The sequence below is a fragment of the Tenrec ecaudatus genome, chromosome 1 (genome assembly GCF_050624435.1).
Source record: "Tenrec ecaudatus isolate mTenEca1 chromosome 1, mTenEca1.hap1, whole genome shotgun sequence".
Lineage (NCBI taxonomy): Eukaryota > Metazoa > Chordata > Mammalia > Afrosoricida > Tenrecidae > Tenrec > Tenrec ecaudatus.
In genome coordinates this window covers 150,097,090-150,105,078 of record NC_134530.1, presented here as the reverse complement: position 1 = coordinate 150,105,078, position 7,989 = coordinate 150,097,090, and the positions used below count along the sequence as shown (strand labels likewise).

The following is a 7,989-nucleotide window of genomic DNA, read 5'->3' as shown; positions in this document are numbered from 1 at the left end:
CGCACTTTTCCATTGTTCATGGGAGGGGGTTCTAGATTGATCCTTGTGATCGAGTTCCCCTTTCTCCCCCCACCCTCCCCTAATCCTCCTGGTATCTCTTCTCTCATTGTTGGCCCAGAGGCGTTTATCTAGCCTGGATTCCCAGTGCTGTATATAAGAATTTTTAACTCTAGTTTTTGCCACCACTTGTTCTTAAAGATCTCATCTTCTTACAAAATCTCCTGTATTTGTTTCCTAAGACTGTGGTAAAAAAAATCACCAGCAATTGTATTACTTGAAACAAAGTTATCCCCTTGCTATTTTGAAGGTAGAAGTCCAAATATGTCAGCAGACCCGTGTTCGCTCCAAAGGTTTTAGGGGAAATTCCTTTCTTATCTTGTCCAGGTTCTGATGGGCCCAGGAATTACATGGTTTGTGACAGCAGAAATCCAATCTGTACCTCAGTCTTCTCATGGTTGTTTTCTGCATCTCTGTGTATCTATTCTACCTTTTTCATAAGCATATCATTTATTAAGAGTTTAGGGGCCGGGGGAAGGGGGAGGGAGGGGGAAAAATGAGGCCCTGATGCCAGGGGCTTAAGTGGAGAGCAAATGTTTTGAGAATGATGAGGGCAATGAATGTACAAATGTGCTTTACACAATTGATGTATGTATGGATTGTGATAAGAGTTGTATGAGCCCCTAATAAAATGATTAAAAATAATAATAAAATTTAATTTAATTTTTAAAAGTTTATGGGCCACCTTGATGACCTTATCTTAACTAATTACATTAGCAATGACCCTATTTCCAAATAAGCTCACATTCACAAGTACCAGAGGTTAGGACTGAAATATATCTTTCTGAGGGACATAATTCATCTCATACCACTTGCACTCATATATGTATGCATGGTCTAAGGAATGTATCCTATATTAAACAAACATGACCAGAATATCAGGCCTTTATAATGGTACCCCTAGGTTGGTTTGAAACACCAACCTTTACTTTAGTAGGTACGTAATTGCAAACCACTTGTATTGCCCAAGGGCTTTTCCTTAAAGAAGTGAAGCCTACTTCTCCACCCCTTGGCGAGATGATTTGCTTTTCCCAGTAAACATTATAATCGTGTAACTTTAAAGAGGTCTCCAGCAGCAGATTTACTCAAGGCAGTGTGTCATTTGATCTGGTGACTACTGCTTTTATGAGCATGAATTATGGATCTAAGCAAGATGAAATCTTTGACAACTTTGATCACTTGTCTATTTACCATGATGTTACCTACAGGTCCAGTGTGAAGATTTGGGTTTTCTTACATTTAGTTATAATTTATACTGAAGGCTACAATCCTTGATCCTCATCAGCAAAGGCTCCAAGTCCTCCTCACCTTCAGCAAGGGTCATCTGCATTTCATAGATTGTTAATAAGCCTTCCTCCAATCCTGATGCCACACTCCTCTTCATATAAGCCAGCTTCGCTTATAATCTCCTCAGCATGCAGATTGAGTAAGTGTCATATTTCATACCTTTGGTTTTAAACCATGCAGTAGTCCCTTGTTCTGCTCCCACAACTGCCTCTTAACTTATGGCCAGAATCCACATGAGCACAACTAAGACTTCTGGAATCCCATTTTTCTCAAAGCTATCCATAGTTTGCTGTGATCCGCACAGTCAAATGCCTTTGCTTACTCCATAAAACACAAGTAAATATCTTTCTGGTATTATTTACTTTCTCAACCAAGATCCATCTGACATCAACAATGATATCCCTTGTCGCACATCCTCTTCTCAATCAGGCCGGGATTCCTGGAAGCTCCCTGTCAATCTGCTGCAGGAACAATTGCTGCAGGATCTTCAGCAAACTTTTACTGACATGTGACATTGATATTGTTCTATAGTTTACACATTCTGTTGGGTCACCTTGCTTTTTTTTTTTAACATTTTATTAGGGGCTCATACAACTCTTATCACAGTCCATACATATACATACATCAATTGTATAAAGCACATCTGTACATTCTTTGCCCTAATCATTTTCAAAGCATTTGCTCTCCACTTAATCCCTTTGCATCAATTCCTCTTTTTCCCCTCTCTCCCCACCCTCCACTCCCTCATGAGCCCTTGATAATTTATAAAAGGCCTAGTGGCATAATGGTAAAGCGCTGGGTCACTTTTCTTTAGAATTGGTACAAATAGAGATCATTTCTGGTCAGTTGACCAAGTAGATGTATTGTAAATTTCTGGTTGAGACAAGTGAGTGGTTCCAGTGCGTCATCATCTTGTTGAAACAATTCAGTTGGTTTTCCATCAATTCCTGGAGTCTTGTTTTTGGCTAATGCTTTCAGTGAAGTTTGTACTTCTTCCTTCAGCACCATTGGCTCTATGATTAATGCTACCTCCTGAAATGCTGAAATGTCAACCGTTCTTTTTGGAACAGTGAATCTATGTATTCTTTCCATCTTCATTAATGTTTCCTGCACTTTTCAGTATTTTTCCCACAAAAACCTTTCTTTTTTTTTTCCTTGTTTAAATAAATCATTTTATTGGGTGTTCTTACAGCTCTTATAACAATCCATACATCAATTGTATTAAGCCCATTTGTACATATGTTGCCATCATTATTTTCAAAACATTTTCTTTCTGTTGTGGTCTTGGTATCTGCTCCTCTTTTTTCCCTCCCTCCCCGACCCTTCCACCTTCGTGAATCCTTGATAAAATGTAAATTATTGTTATTTTCATATATTATTTGCTGTCAACTTTCACCCACATTTCTGTTGTTCATCCCCTTATGGAGGGCATATAAGTTGATAATTGCAATTGGTTCCCCCTACCTCCCACTTTCCCCCCCCACCCCCGCCTTCCCCCTACCCTCAGAGTAACACTACTCCCATTGTTGTTCCTGAGTGGAGCGGCAAGGTCCCCAGGGAATGCTGAAGGTGGACTTTGGGGCCAGGGTGTGGTGACCCAACAGACTGGACTGGAAAACACACCTAAAGGCCAACAACTGATCCTTGAACTAACTACAAGCTTTTCTTTATTGTTATGTTTTGTTTTGTTCTTTGTCAGTGGTTCGTTGTTGTTGTTTTGTTGTATATTGTTGCATGGTTTTTCTGTCTTATTTTTGTGCATGTTATTATCTCCACAGGTCTGTCTAAATAAGATAGGCTGGATGAACAATCTGGAGGAGAAAACAACGGGACCAACAGTTCCGGGGAAACATGGGATAGGTGGAGGTGGGGGAAAGGAAGTGGTGTTAATAAACCCAAGGACAAGGGAACAACAAGTGATCTAAATTGGTGGTGAGGTGGGTGTGGGAGGCCTGGTAGGGCATGATCAAGGGTAATGTAATGAAGAGATATTGCTGAAACGCAGGTGGGGACTGGGCATGACAGTGGGACAGGAGGAAAGTCAAGGGAAATAGAGGAAAGAACTGGGAGGCAAAGGGTATTTATAGAGGTGTAGATAAAGACATGTACATATGTAAATATATTTATATATGAGGATGGGGAAATAGATCTATGTGCCTATATTTATAGGTTTAGTATTAAGGTAGCAGAAGGACATTGGGCCTCCACTCAAGTACTCCCTCAATGCAAGAATACTTTCTTCTATTAAATTGGCATTCTATGATGCTCACCTTCCCGATGCAACCGCTGAACACAAAGTGGGTGAACAAGCAAATGTGGGGAAGAAAGCTGATGGTGCCCAGCTATCAAATGATATAGCATTTGGGGTCTTAAAGGCTTGAAGGTAAACAAGCAGCCATCTAACTCAGAAGCAACAAAGTCCACATGGAAGAAACACACCAGCCTGTGTGATCACGAGGTGCCGAAGGGATCAGTTATCAGGCATCAAAGAACAAAAAAATCATATCATTGTGTGATCACCGCCATGATACAATCACTGAAGACAAATGGGTGCATAAGCAAATGTGGCAAAGAAAGTTGATGATGCCCGGCTATCAAAAGATATAGCATCTGGGGTCTTAAAGGCAAACAAGCGGCCATCTGGCTCAGAAGTAACAAAGCCCACATGGAGGAAGCACACCAGCCTGTGTGATCACAAGATGTCGAAGGGATCAGGTATCAGGCATCATTAGAACAAAAAAATCTTACCATAGTGAATGATGGGGGGAGTGCAGGGTGGAGACCCAAAGTCGATTTGTCAGCCACTGGAGATCCCCTTGCAGAGGAGTCTAGGGGAGGAGACGAGCCAGTCAAGGTGCAATGTAGCACCAGTGAAAAATACAACTTTCCTCTAGTTCCTAAATGCTTCCTCCCCGCCCCACTATCATCCGAATTCTACCTTGCAAGTCTGGCTAGACCAGAGAATGGACACTGGTTCAGATAGGAACTGGAAACACAGGGAATCCAGGGCGGATGATACCTTCAGGACCAGGGGTGTGAGTGGCGATACTGGGAGTGTAGAGGGAGAGTGGGTTGAAAAGAAGGAACCAATTACAAGGATCTACGTGTGACCTCCTCCCTGGTGGACGGACAACAGAAAGGTGGTAAAGGGAGACGTCGGACAGGGCAAGATATGACAAAATAATAATTTATAAATGATCAAGGACTCCTGAGGGAGAGGGGAGCGGGGAGGGAGGGGAAAAATGAAGACTTGATGCCAAGGGCTTTAGGGGAGAGCAAATGTTTTGAGAATGATGAGGGCAATGAATGTACAGATGTGCTTTACACAATTGATGTATGTATGGATTGTGATAAGAGTTGTATGAGCCCCTAATAAAACGATTTAAAAAACAAACAAAAAACTTTTAAAAAGAAAAGAAAAAGCTTTATATAAAGAGTAATTATACATTAAGAAAGCATCCCAGCCCAGTCCAGATCAAGTCCAAAAGTCCTATAATTGCCCATATGTCCAACACGAATCTATAAAGTCCTCTTCAGACTCACAAAACACATGCAATGCTGAGCATTTTATTCCTTTCTGGTTTTCTAACTCTGGATCTTTGAACATTTTATTATATTTTTCTTCATCTTCTTGAGATTCCCTTTGCAATTTTCTGTTCGGCTCTTTATCGTTTCTTCCATTTGCTATAGCTACTTCACAATTAAGAACAAGTTTGAGAGTATCTTCTGACAACCACTTTGATCTATTTTTATTTCCTGTCTTTTTAAGGACCTCTTGCTTTCTTCATGTATCGTGGTCTTGATGTCATTCAACTGCTCATCGGGTCTTCTGCAGTTAGTGTTCGGGTCAAATCTGCTCTTGAGATGTTCTTGACAATTGTAATGGGATATACTCAAGGTCATATTTTGTATCTTGTGAACTTGTTTTGATTTTCTTCTCCTTCAGCCTGAATTTACACATAAGCAATTAACGGTCTGTTTCACAGTCAGTCCCTGGCCTGGTTTCAGTTGCTGACAGTGAGCTTTCTCAATCGTCCCTTCCCACAGATGCAATCAGTTTGATTTCTGTGTATTCTGCCTGGAGAAGTTCACTTACATAGTTGCCTTTTGTGTTGTTGAAAAGGTATTGGCGATGATGAAATTGTTGGTCTTGCAAAATTCTATCGTATACTCTCCAGCTTTGTTTCTATCATTAAGTAAGTAGGTTCCTGTCAGGGGAAGTCAGGCCCTAACACATCATTACGGGTCTGGTAGGAGCAATTGTATGGCAATAATAAGTAAAGATCATAGTAAAGTTATAGAGAGCATGAGAGATAAAAGAGAAATATTGAAATAAATAAATATTGATTCATGGTAGCATGCTCACCTCAGCCCCACTCGATGGTCCACATGGAGGGAGAGAGAGCGAGATATTTAATGCTAGCCCAGGCTTTTTATCTTCTCTGGGAACATGCAAGCCCCCTAATTACAAGTGAGGACCTATGTCACAGGAAGGGGCTGTACTGTAGGTAATACAGTAATCAGAGGGGGGTGATCTGGGGACATACACGCAATAGGAAGAGGGATTGGGGGTATACATGTGACAAGATGGGTGGACCCTAGATTCAAGATGGCGGCCTAACTTGGTCATCTTTGGCGGGTTTGACCTCTCTGGGGTCTCCTACAAGGAAACAGACAACTACTATCCTTATCAGAAAGGAGTGGGCCCTATTTGTTGTGGAATAAACAGTGGTGCCTGCTTGCTCTAGATGGTTGATAGCTCTCAGGGAGAGAATAACCCCTGACCTACTTCTGATGACCTCCAAGTGTATGGTCATTCGCAAGCAGCTGTTTGGCATATATTTGGGGGAGACAGCTTGGGAGAAATCCTTCTGTATCCCACAGTTTCTAACTACTATTCCTTCCTCTTTCTTTCCAACGTTTGTACTCCAATCACCGATAATTATCAATGCATCTTGATTGCATATTTCATTGCCGTTAGACTGAAGACATTGATAAGATTCTTAGATTTCATCACTAGTTTTTATTTTATTTTTTAAAAAACTTTTAGTGTTTTATTGTGAATTAGGTGGAGGGATTACATTTCAGATCATTTTTTAATTAAACAATTTATCAAGCCTTCCAATAGCTAGCCTGGTCCCCTCCTTTTGTTGTTGTTGTTGTTGTTGTTGTTGCGCTTGTCCCTCTTGTAAGATATTACTTCCCCCTTCATGTAATATCTATTCTCTGTCCTATTGCTTCACTTCTCACCCATTTCCCTTTCAGAGGCATCACTCAGCAGTCAGGTAACTGCAGTGCCTGTATTTTGGGTGCCTTGGTTTACCTGTCACTACAATTCAACACAAAACCTTCTCATGAGCTCTCACACAGGTCATTCTGCCCCTTTAAGAAGCAACCCTGGAGCCTGGCAGTCACTGTCCCCCACTGGCTAATCAAGCCGCCCCATCTGGCTGTCAGCAGCAGGCTCTGTGGGTGTCCTGGAGCCAGCGCAGCACCCCTGCCAAGCCAGTGCCTTCCCAGCCCTGATTTCCATCGGAGGTGATGTTCTGCTTGGTGTAGGACATGATGTCTGGAGCCTCATTAAGACTTCCTCTCTTCCACGCTCATATAACAGCGCAGGTTGGTTTTATTGAAAAGTATCAGGCCTGTGGCTTCAGCAAGATGTTCTGTGGAAAGGAGAGCCAGGGGTGAGCACGGGATGCAGAGAACTATGTGGGGTCAGAAGCACCCAGCACGAGGAGGAGAGCATGGCAGTTTCCACAGTAACTAGGCTAGATGGGCCCATGCACACACACACACACACACACCACCACAGCTCCGTGACCACGATGTTCTTCTGGGTAACAATATCAGTGAGGTTGCCCTTCCTGTTGTGGGTGTTCCTGATGTGCCATTCCTGGCGTAGTAAAGCACGTGCTTTTGATTCAAATGGCCGCTACCAGTCCATTTCAGCTCACTATGCCTAAGGTATCGACCACTATGCCTCCCGTTCATTTTTGATGACTTCTAATTTTCCTAGATTCTAGAGTCTTACATCCCAAGTTCCAAATTTTTATAGGTGACTGAGGCTGTTGCGTCTCCTCTCGAGCTGTGCCCCTTCCTCCAGCCACGTGCTCGGCTGACTCTCCTTCGAGGAGCGGCTTTTCTGCAGCCACACCTTGAGTGCCTCCAACGTGAGGCCAAATCCTCGGACACCGTCGCTGCCGAGACGCTGCTTCTAGTCCTCAGGGTTTCATGACGTGACGGCGTTTCAGTGCCATCCATTAAGGTTTCAGTGGTAATTCTCAGAAGTGGGCTGCCTATTCCTTCTCCTTAGTCTGTTCGTAGACAGGAGGCTCTGCTAACATCGATCCACTTTGGATGACCCTGCTGCCATTTGAAACACCAGTGACATAGCTAGCTCTGGTATCACAGCAACACGCAAGCCACCACAGTGTGACAAACTAACAGACAGGTAGTTTTATGCATGTATATACATGGATAGGCAGATTTTTAGACTAAAATACATGGATTGTTGACTTGCACAGATTAAAAATTCAATTAACTGGGCACTATTTATGCAAACACTGAGGGATGAGGTTAGAGAAAATCTCAATAAGCTTCATTTGCTAAGGTGGACCTATGCCTGTCATCTTAAAGCAGAGA

At 42.4% G+C, this 7,989-nt stretch overlaps 1 pseudogene; it reads right to left on the bottom strand.

The window, feature by feature from the left end:
• Positions 1–6,797: 6,797 nt before the first annotated feature.
• Positions 6,798–7,608, bottom strand: LOC142437191 (ADP-ribosylation factor-like protein 16 pseudogene; annotated as a pseudogene).
• Positions 7,609–7,989: the final 381 nt, after the last annotated feature.